The following is a 12092-nucleotide window of genomic DNA, read 5'->3' as shown; positions in this document are numbered from 1 at the left end:
AAAATTTCGAATGGAGCCTGTCATGCTCAGTTTTCTCGTACCAACTGAAAACAGAAAGTGAAAAATCAGAACATCCGAATTTACAATCGCGGGAAAATACTCAAGAAAAACAGCGGAAAATTGCTATTCGCAATTTCTAGATATAAAATAGGACACGAGTAGAGCTGTCTTATCCCGGAATAGGAAGAGAGATAACAAAACGAAGAGAGAACAACGATTCGGAACAAACTAGAGTGAGCCTTCAAGGGAAAGGTGGACAGCTTGAGTGTCCCAATGGTTCATACAAAAACTCAAATTCTAGAGCCAGAACTTACTTCTGTTACCAAAACTGACCAGTATCAAACTTATTTAGTTATATTACCTAATTCTTGAGTTGCTTACCAATTTAATTACTCCTTGTGCTCGAGTACATCGACATGTGAGTTCCCAATTTAAATTTCTCGAGTGTGTTTTATAATTGTTATGTTGAGATAAGGTGAGTTTTAGGTTGATCCATCTGAAATGGATCAAAGTTCCACTGTCCAATAAAAAGTAACTTAACGGATTGTTCCGACCCTGTTTTTAACGGCGTTCGCGTATTTTGGGTATTTTGAGACCTAAGTATGGGGACGTTCTTATTTTCTAGAGTGGGGGGATATTTTGGTAGTAGCCTTCAAGCTGTAGCGAGTTCTAGTCTCATGTCGCAAGCGAACCGAACTGGCTCCGACCGTTCTTGAGGTAGAAAAACACAAGAGATAGTGTCCCTGACCCTTGAGCTAGTGGTTATAGGGCCTATTTTTCTTAAGCCTCATATGTGACTGCAGTAGGCGACTGTTACAGGTATTTCCCATGGGATGCTTTCCAAAGTCTCATAGACCCATGAAAATTTACCCTAAACTAGCCAAAATCGAATTGTCCAATGTGCCTTATGTAAGCAACGATACTGGAAGATTACAGGAAAACATAATTCATAGCCATATAATCCAAGGTGAGACCTGTATCGCAACTGAACCGGGTCAGTATTTTTTATACAGGAAGAGCAAATTGTGAAAATAAAATACAAAACGAAGAACAAGAGAAAAAGCTGACGGACTGGTCTTATAAATCGAGAATGGGGCTTTAAAATGGGGAAAGGTGTAGAAACCTCGTTTCACATACCTTCACTACATGAATGTCAAAATTGAAAGATCTCTGGACGCCAAAAAAGGTCATCACGGTTATTAGTGCAACATAGGAAACAAAAAAAAAAACAACAATCCCAATAATCAGTCCTCACAAAAACCAAGCTCCAACAATGCCAGCGACGAGAAAAAGATCACGAAACTCACAAGCGATAAATTTTGTAATGGCAGCGAATGGCAGCGAGAAGGATCAGCTGTTTTTGTGACATTCGACAAGAATGGACAAAATGCAATCTCTGCAGATTTTGAATTTTTAGCAGTGAACCTTCCGAGTTAATGATTTTGAAGGATTAACGACGTTATTCGGATGATTAGCAGAACGGTGAAGGTCAGAATATTCCCGTATTTTAAAATTTTACGTAACATTTCTGAGAAACGTCAGAAACGGCCATTTTGGCAAAGATGTCAAAGAAAAACAGAACAACATCTGCATGCCCATTCTAGAGTACCGGTGGTACGGTTCAACGGGAGCGTGTAAACCTTCCGGTTGTACCGTGATAGCTTTTTAAGAAAACTTGAAAAAACTTCCTGGTATGCTCTCCGAACGAGGCCTAGCTAACCGAGTAAGGGGGGGAACTAGGGAAACAAAAACAAGAAAAAAGTATAGAAAAAGAAAAAAAAACCATTAAACGAAAAGACAGTGACTTTGATACCAGATCATTTGGATCAAACCTTCATATTAATCAAATAGTATACCCATACTGTTTTATAAGACAGATCGTTTCGATCCATCTAGCAATTTAAACCAGTGACTCTGAAAAGGTGCCCGAGTGGGGGCGTTGTTAAGGGTTTTCAGACAGATTGCAACCTAGCCGGACCACTAGGAGACTTGACTGGAAGAGGTGACCAGTCGAGTGGGAAAGTGGTTCAGAAGGATCGAACCGGACCACTGGGAGACTTGACTGGAAAGGGTGACCAGTCGAGTGGGAAAGTGGTTCACAAGGATCGAAACGGACCACTAGGAGACTTGACTGGAAGAGGTGACCAGCCAAGTGGGAAAGTGTGCTGCTGTCAAGTACAGAACAGAGACAACCAGCACAAGATTACCACAAGAGGACGCACAGGGGTGTTCTCAAGTTGGGCAACGGGTATCGTTAGAATCCACATTACATTATAGGAGTTAAGTGTAAAATTGGATACGCGGAGTCCCATTGTTTTGAGGAAGTTTTTGCACAAGCAGGCCTGGAAACAGGTCTACGGTTTTCTCTCGAGAGGTTTAGCACCCGGCGCTTAAGGGATTTTTTGGCTTAAGAGGGGGGCTAAAAAGGGGGGAGGTTAGAAGGGGGGCTGGTTAGGTTAGAGGTTAGCGGTTATAAATTGTAAAAAGGGGGGACATTAGAGTAACTAATAGCTCGGCATCGTCGACTTAGTTACATTAGATATTTAAACGCGTTGGTTACAGGAAGCGGATATCTAAAATTAGAATCAGGTTAAGGTAGGTACCCTGGTCGGATCGGTAGGGGGGAACGGACATAGACAGTTTTTGTGATACCCCATAAGATCGCTAGCAGGGGGGAGGAAAACGCGTGGCAATCGGGTACCAGACATTTTTTCGGACAAAAATTGACATCAGTCAACCTTGAATTTCAGGAGAATTCACCCATCTGTTTTTGAAATTTTTTCCAGATTAAAATTTTATGTTTTGGTGAAAATTTGTTGTTGGTATTTTCACGAACAGGTGATCACAAGATACCTGCGAGGAATTAAGAGTTTCAAATACAGGGGGTCAGTATTTGGGTTTTGACCAGTAAGATAGGGATTTTGGGAAAATTTTTACAAAGCTCAAGTGGTGGTAAAAGGTACAGTGGTTCAATAGTCCCTACAACGAAAAAGAAGAGACCCGATATCCAGACACTCAGTGACGAGTCTTGGGACAGTACCGAAGAAGTCTTGGGACATTGCAGTCTGGGGACAGTCTTAGGGCAACACAGTCTTGGGACAGTCTTGGGACAGTGCAGCCTTGGGACAGTCTTGGACCAGAGCAGTCTTGGTACGAAACAGTCTTGGGACAGTGGTCTTGGGACATTGGTCTTGGGACATTGGTCTTGGGACAGTGGTCTTGGGACATTGGTCTTGGGACATTGGTCTTGGGACATTGGTCTTGGGACATTGGTCTTGGGACATTAGTCTTGGGACAATAGTCTTGGGATGTTGGTCTTGGGCCATTGGTCTTGGGACATTAGTCTTGGGACAGTGGTCTTGGGACGTTGGTCTTGGGCCATTGGTCTTGGGACACTAGTCTTGGGACAATAGTCTTGGGACGTTGGTCTTGGGCCATTAGTCTTGGGACGTTAGTCTTGGGACGTTAGTCTTGGGACGTTAGTCTTGGGACGTTAGTCTTAGGACATTGGTCTTGGGACACTAGTCTGGGGATACTAACAAGAAGCACTGGGACAACACTGAATAATAGGAAGGGGGCACTAAAAGAGTACTAAACCAGGTTGAAGTAACCAATTGTAAGATCATTTTCCCTATCCTATCCTAACACATAAAATTTTCAAAAGCTTAAGAAAAGTTGTTTTCAGCAAATCGTCGATTTCTTTTTAGAAATTTTTTTTTTCAAAAGAGGTTTTAACTTTAGAGTAGAATTTTGTAGGTAGTAATACTGTAAATAGTAACAATTGTAAATAATGAGGCGGAGTAGGGTACCGGTAGCTGAGAAGAGATCTACCGAAGCGAAGACAAAGTATAACTCGTCGCTACGTAAAAACACATCAATGGGTCCGAAGATAACAAAGAAGAACTTTTCAGTTAGTATGGTCAGCACGAGGAGTACCACGGAGAACAAAGCAAAAGAGGGCATAGAAGAGGAACGAGTAGAACCCACCATCGAGATTGATCTAGAGACACCTGATCAAAGTGTGGATGAAGCAGGAAAGAAGACGACAGAGTCAACTCCAATGCCTAATGCGGAAGAACCTAACCCGAATCCCATAGAGTTCTCACCGATAGACAACGCGGAAGACACAACAGGCAACACGCAAGAAACAGTGAAGGATGAGTCTCGAAAGAGAACGTCTTTTACTGAAAGATTAGCAATGATGGTCGGAATGAGATCGAAGGACGCAGCAGTGGAAGAGACGAAGGTTGAGAAAAGCAAAACATTCGGAACAGTCTCCACGAGAACGACAGAGACCGATCAGAACGAGGGTCAGAGAAAATCGGGACCAGCGATCAACTACAGGACAACAACGGACCATGGAACGACAACTCTTGAGTTAAGCGACTTGATGGCGAAACTAGATCAGATAGATGAGAAATTGAAGCACAGCGAAGAGGATAGAAATGTGATAAAGAAAGAAATGAGACACAACAAACATGAGTACTTGGACAACTATTTCCATCTAGCGAGAGCGACGGAGGAAAAGCTTCAGAAGATGTCTGACAAAGTAGAAACCACTGATGAAGAGCGATAGAAGGTTATCAGAAAGGACATGCAGGAAATGAAGCAGCAATATGACGCAGTGAATTGCCAGTTAGGGAGTTTGGAAACGAGAATGGATACGATGAGTAGGGAACAGGCTGAGAGCTCAAGTGCAATACAGACAAAGCTAGACGCTATTCTTAGGAATTCAACACAACAAGACAGGCCAGCTGCAGAGAGGACACAAGGTAATAGAGTGGACTTCGTGGAGCCTCAAAGGAACAAACGACAGTCAACACCGTTACCAGCAACCCGGGAGGCCGCGATAACGGCACCGGTGGGGGCCAGGGCCATTATAAAGAATGGAACAGTGAACACAACCAGTGGTCCAGGGGACTCCACGACTCACAACAACGTGGGACCGGATGCCATGACTTGGGCAAGCACCTGGGAAAAGATGAACGGGACGCTAGAAGCCTTCGCCACGAGGAACACCGACTCGAGTGACAGAGGAGGCAACAAATCCAGGAAAACCTTCAAGAAACCGAAGGAGTTCAAAGATGATTCAGATGGGTGCATTGACACTTGGGTAGAAGTCATGAGGTTGCACTTAGAACAAGACAACTTGAACGATAAGAGGCAAGCATGCACAGCGATACTGAGCAATCTGGAAGGCACGGCATTGAAATGCGTGGTTGCGAAGAAAGAAGAGGAACGCGACACAGCGGACAAAATCTTTGAAATATCGTTAAATAGATTCGGCTCAGGCAATAAGGGTCATCAAGCGATGATGCGATTTGAGAAGAGGAGACAAAGGGACGATGAATCGATTGACAGGTTCCTAGATGATCTTGAGAGCTTGAGAAGAAGGAGTGACTCGGAAGAATCTACCAATCGAAGGAACTTCAGTATCGCCTCAAAGTTCATTGATGGGGTGAAGAGTTATGACTTGAGAACGATGTTAGCAACGTACTACACATTGTCGAAAGACAGTGCACCAACTCCAGAAGAGATGAGGCAGAAGTCAAGAAAGTACATGTTGATGAAACCCAAGAAATACTCGTACTCAGACAACAGGAACACACAAGGTGGAAGTCAGCCACAGAGGTCGTCATGGTACAAGCCCAGAGATGACATGGACAAACGCAGGTCATGTGCTAACTGCGGGTCGGCGGATCATCATGTGGCGGATTGCACGACATACAAACAGGGCATGAAGAGTTTGGGATATGCACCCGATGAAGAAGATATGAGCCAGATGGAAGAACACGAGTTCTATAGTTGCTTGATCATCAAAATAGGTGCAAGATGCTTCTTCTGCAACCAAGAGGGGCACTTCAGGATGGACTGTCCGTTGTTTTGGGAAGCGGTCAAGAACCAGAGTCATCCAAAACACAAGTTGGCGCTAGCAGCAGTGCAAAACCAAAGAAACAGACAAGGTGAATTTGAGACGAAAGACCTAGAAAGACCGAATGCGGAGCTACCGACGAAAACAGTGAAAGCTGTAACACAATGTAATAGTGCAGTAGAGGCCACGGCGAAGAACACACAAGAAATAGATTATGAGAAGGCGGCAGCGGAGGCCATCAACAAAGTGAAACAAGACTTAGCAGCGAAAGAAATAGAACAACGACTGAAGCAAGAAATCCAAAGACAAAAGATGAACGAAGCATTAAGTTGCTCACAGACAATACCAGAAGCTGCTGAGGGGTCGACAAAAAATGGAAATTGCAACACGGTAAAAATGGTTACAGGAAAGCCATTTGGCATAACAAAGATTGGGGCAAGAATAATGTCAATAATCACTGTGGGCGGCCACGAAGTAACGAGAAACTTAAGCGAACCAAGTGACCAGACAATAATGCACATTGATGTGTACGCAGATTACTTGAGTTGTATAAGTCCACAAACGACTTCTAGAGCGTTGAGAGCACTACTCACGAGAGAGGGTAGCAAGTCAGTACGTGTTGATAACAGAAGCTTATGGTCCACACGAAGTGATGCTAAATATAGATGGAATCAACATCTATACCAAAACAATGATAACATGCGATGAAGACTTAATTGGGCAAATCTACGTGGGGAGAGAAGAGTTGAAAGTGAGATCGATCGGACACTGCGCCATGCTTGAAGAAGATGCGATGCACATCGGGACAGAGGCAGATGTGACAGGACACGTGTTAGACATAAGTGGCAAAAAGACTCAGTTACGTGGGTTACTCGATGCGGGAGCAGTCTTGAGTGTCATACCAATCGAAACTTGGGAACGAATGGGCTTCAACAAAGATAATTTGATAGATTCGAGAATACGGTTGTCAGCTGCAAACAAAGGGGCCCTGCGGGTGTTGGGCAGAACGCCGATAATAGCCCTCAATCTGGGGGAACGTAACCTGTGGCTGAGCTTTCTTGTGGTAGAAAACCTAGATGAGTCTGACCAATTTATTTTAGGCAGAGACTTCATCAGGAACTTTGATGTAGCGATTGATCTTAACAACGCAATGTTCAGGATACGGAACCCGGATAGGAGGTACGCGATCAAACCGGTAAATTTAATAATGGCAAATGAAACCAAAGCACCGGTATTCTTGAGTAGGAGGGTGAGACTAAAGGCGAACGAGGCGGCGATTGTAAGCTTACGAATGAAAAATTACAATGAACTAAGTGACAACAAGCAGGTATGTGTGGTCCCAAACCCAAATAGTCAAAGTGCTGCTGTTTTAGGAAGATCCTTCTCGATTACGAAGAGCGGCCTCTGCGTGAGTGTCTTGTTGAATACCCTTGACATTCCAATCACGATACAGAGGGGGAGGAAACTGGGATACACTTTACCTGTTAAAACTCGATATGAAATGACTGAAAACCATAAACAAAATGAAGTTGTTGATTGTCCCAATCATAGGCACAAGATTTGTATCTTGAGACGATTGAATAAAATAAAAGATTCGTCAGGTCTTGTGAAGTCACTTAAGTCAGAGACGGACGATGGACTATCGAGCAGTTGGAATTTCCCGGAACGGCCCACATTAGACGAAATACAGGGTGATAAACCGGTCCTACAGGATATTGAACACTTAAAGGGCAAGTTCACGGACGAACAGCTCGAAGCCATCAAGGACGTACTAGAGCGGAACGAAGAAGTTTTTTCAAGACATAAGGCAGACATCGGGTGCTGCAATTTCGTTGAGCATGAAATAGAACTTGAGGAAAACGCAATACCGCACAGGGAGGGGGCGAGGCGCATGACCCCACACAAATCGGATGCCTGTAGAAAGGAGATTGAAACGCTACTAGAGTATGACATGATAGAACCATCCAAATCACCGTGGGCGTGTGGAGTAGTGATGGCCAAAAAGAAAGGCGACCAGTTAAGGTTTTGTTGTGACTTTCGATACCTGAACTCCGTCACGGTGAAGGATGCCTATCCCATACCTAGGATCGATGAGAGCCTCTCGAAGTTAGGCGATGCAAAATTTTTTACGACTCTTGATTTAGGCTCGGCTTTTTGGCAGGTACCGCTGAGGAAGCAGGACAGGGACAAGACAGGGTTTGCCCGCGAGTTGGGTCTGTTTCAATGGAAACGGATGCCGTTTGGACTTTGCAATGCCACAGCCACGTTTCAGCGGTTGATGGCACACGCGCTGATAGGCGTGACGAAGAAGTACGGCAATCTGGTAATGTGCTATGTGGATGACGTGGTAATAGCGACACCCACACTAGAGGACCACATTGAGAGACTCGACGAAGTTTTTGGGTGTATGAGGAGGTCGGGACTGAAGTGCAAACCATCAAAGTGTGAGATACTCAAGGACTCGATAAAATACTTGGGCAGGATGGTGGACAAACACGGCATCAGACCAGATCCGGACGCGGTAGAGGCAGTCCTAACTTGGAAATCGCCGAAAACGGAATACCAATTGATGAGCTTTCTTGGTTTTGCAAACTACTATAGGGAATTTGTCAAAGGCTACGCAGACAAGGTTTATCCGATGCAACAGTTAATGAGGCACAAGGGCAAGAAGTTCACGTGGAATAACGCAGCAGAAGAGTCATTTCAGAGAATAAAAAAAGAGTTGTGCGAGGCACCAGTACTAGGGATGCCAACAGAGAAGGGGATGTACGTACTGGATACGGACGCGTCGGTAGTAGCGATATCTGGAATCCTCCACCAAGAACAAGAGTGGAACGGGAAGACAGTCTTGAGACCGATAGCGTACGGGAGCAAAGTCCTAAGTGACACGGAAATGAAGTACGGAGCACCGAAAGCAGAGATGTTCGCGGTGGTTACCTTTGTCGAGAAATATAGGGCATACCTAGGCAGCGAGCCATTCAAGTTGCGAGTCGACAACCGGGCATTAAGCTGGCTGAAAACGTACTCAATGGACCAAAGTTACATTGGGAGGTGGATAGTTCGCCTGGACGGATTTAATATGATAATTGAGCGCAGAACACGAGATAAACATCAAAATGCTGACAACTTGAGCAAGAAGACGGAGTTCTACGAGAGACAAGAACAGAGGGAAGCAGATAGACCTGAAATCAAAGATGGCTTCTCCTTCATGGACAAGGAAACATATGACAGTCTTCCTCTCACGAGATGGTTGGACAAATCAGGCAAACCGATAGAAGATCACCCCGAGTTACCAAAGGAAACCACGAAGAAAACAATCTTAAGAAAGAACCGAGGGATGCCTATAGGAATAATGCTTAGGTCAAAGATCGTGAGGGAGACGCTCAAAGCAAAAGGCTACGATCTCAACCAAGTAGAAACGGGGGAAGCACAAATAGACGAGGACTTAAAGGGGTTACTCGAGAGACTAGCAGATGATAAGCCCGTGAGTCAAGAAAACTGTAGAGAGGAACCTGAGGTCACAATACTGCGGAAGAACGGAACAGCTAGTGATAGAAACACCTCGCAGGTGACTAATCTAAATGGGAAGGAAGTGGTGCAGTCACTGGTTGAAAAGATCCCAGCTGAATTACTTGAGCAGACTAGAGTCAGTAGAAAGAGAGTGGAATTCAAGGAAGAAGCTGAATACCTGGGACCAGGTCAAGAGTCCGGGGAGCGGTCCACGTCCACAGAAGAAGAAAACACTGAAGGAGAAAATTTGTCCGGGGAGTGTGAAATGTTGGATGTGGATTCGGAGGCGAGCAGTGACAATCAAGATAGTCTCTGCATGATATTGGCAGAAGAAAAGATTAGACACCACGACAGGGAACTACAAACAGATCCGTCCTCAGGAACCTTCAACTTGGACATGCAGGAGATACGAGGTGGTGAAGAACTTGAAAGGATTGCAGTTTCGAGGAAGCCATTCAGGGAGCTATCATGCAATTCGAATGTGAGAACAAATCTGGTGCCGGAAGACGACATGAAGGTGGTGAGAAGGATAGTATGCGTGAAGCTGAATGACGACGTCCACAACCCTGGGGAGATGAATGGGCAGATCATGGCGCTGAAGGAACATGTCAGAGCGAGATATAGGCTGTCAGACCTGGTAAGAGCCCAGAAGAATGACAAGATGACAAGCAATCTCTCCAAATGGATCCGAACGGGGTCTAAGAAGAAAGGGGAACTTGAGGAAGACAGCTACAAGATCCTGAGCCAGTTCTACAAAGAGAGGAAAGAGTTACTCTATCACACGGCTGATGGGGTTGTAGCATGCAAGAGAAAAGAAGAAGACAAGATATTACACAAGCACAACCTCATCATACTACCACAATTATATCAGACAGAGGTGCTGTTCAGATCACATGATCAAATGGGGCACCAGGGGATAGACAAAGTGCAACAAAGAATACTTCACAGGTTCGATTGGCCAGGATTGAGGAAAGCCTGTGAGAGGTGGGTGAATGCATGCCTGGCATGTTTGCAAGTGAAAGACCCTAGGAAAATGAAATTCCCACTCAAGTCGGTGGAAAGCTCGGAATTGAATGAAATGGTGCAAATAGACCATCAGAAGATCTGTATGACGGACTCAGGGTATAAACAGATACTGGTTATAATTGATCACTTCACAAAGCTGGCAGAGGCGATGCCGTGTCAAACAGCTTCAGCAGAGGAGACTTGTGACCACTTGATAACCCATTGGATATCAAGGTATGGTTGTCCAATGACTTTTCAGTCAGACAACGGCAAAGCCTTTGTGGGGGACTTGACTAAGGAATTAATGAAGAGGTCACACATAGCTCAAGCACACTCAACTACCTACCACCCTCAGACCAACGGACTGGTAGAGAGACAGAACAGAACGTTGGTGAACATGCTAAGGGTATACTGCTCTAGATACATGACGGACTGGGATAAGTATCTGCCTCAAGTCGTAGGGGCATACAACAGTACTCAACACTCAACGACGGGAATCAGCCCATTCATGATGTTGACAGGCAAAGAGAGAGCGATGCCCCTGACGTTCTGTTACCCGGAGTATGAAGGAAAGAGGACGTCACCTCAAGCTTACGTGAAAGAGGCGATCAGGAGACAGCAGGAAATTAACGAGCTGTGCAGGAGGAACACTGCGCAGGCACAAATGAGACAGCGCAAGAAATATGATGAAAAAATATTACAGGGGAAACCATATGAAGTGGGCCAGTATGTGTGGGTTTTCCAGAATGTGATACCGCCCAAGGGGACGAAGAAACTACTCAAGAAATGGAGAGGACCATTCATGATAACTGAAGTACATCAACAAGGACGGTTCTACCGCTTGAGTACTGGGCGAGCAGCACATTATGAGAACCTGAAGCCTCATATCCCATCCCCAGAGGACTGGTGTGTACCAAAAGACATGGAGGGACTAGAGTACCTACTGGTGGAACCAGCATGTGAAGTGAACGAGAAAGGCACCAGAGATAAAAATGATGGCAATGAAAACTTGAGTTTGGATGACAACGAAAAAATAGACGCGGACTCTGAAGCGAAATCTTTTGTGGAGGAGGATTGGAACGATCCGGATCAAGGTGAGGTGCCGAAGTGGACAGAACCAGACTTGTCAATAGCAGCGGGGACAAGGAGTGGCAATCGCAAACGCACAGGCATGAGGTACAACAGGTACGGAGACGATTTCCTGATCGACAAGATAAAGCCCGATGACCTAAGCAGAGAACAAACAAGTGTGGGCGAGCTGGCGGCAGATGGTGAATGGCAGATCATCAATGATAATGAACACTATGCAGAGGAAGACCACTCGACGCCGGAGCGCGAGACGGATTTAGAGCAGAGCGAGATAGAGAGGAGGGAAAATACGAACCTGAGGATATTAGAATGGATGCGCGATGTCAAGGACGAAAGCGAGGAAGGACAGAGCATACAGCAATTTGACATATCAGCGGGGAAGTACATGAAAACGGAGGATCCTCTTTTCGACTGGACGGCAACGGACAGCCCGCTCGACATTCCGCCAGATAATTCAGACCCAGCATCATCGACGGGGACGTCGATAAGTATTTTTGTCCGGGGAGTGGGGGTAGGACTTACCCACACCGAAAATTTGATGATAAAGAAAATCAGAGAAGTGAGAGAAAAGTGCGGACTGGAGCTGGAAGGGGAAGAAGCCGAGCCGACCATAGGA

Source organism: Symsagittifera roscoffensis, chromosome 3 (genome assembly GCF_963678635.1).
Source record: "Symsagittifera roscoffensis chromosome 3, txSymRosc1.1, whole genome shotgun sequence".
NCBI classification, from domain to species: domain Eukaryota; kingdom Metazoa; phylum Xenacoelomorpha; order Acoela; family Convolutidae; genus Symsagittifera; species Symsagittifera roscoffensis.
Note: the sequence above shows the minus strand (reverse complement) of the source record.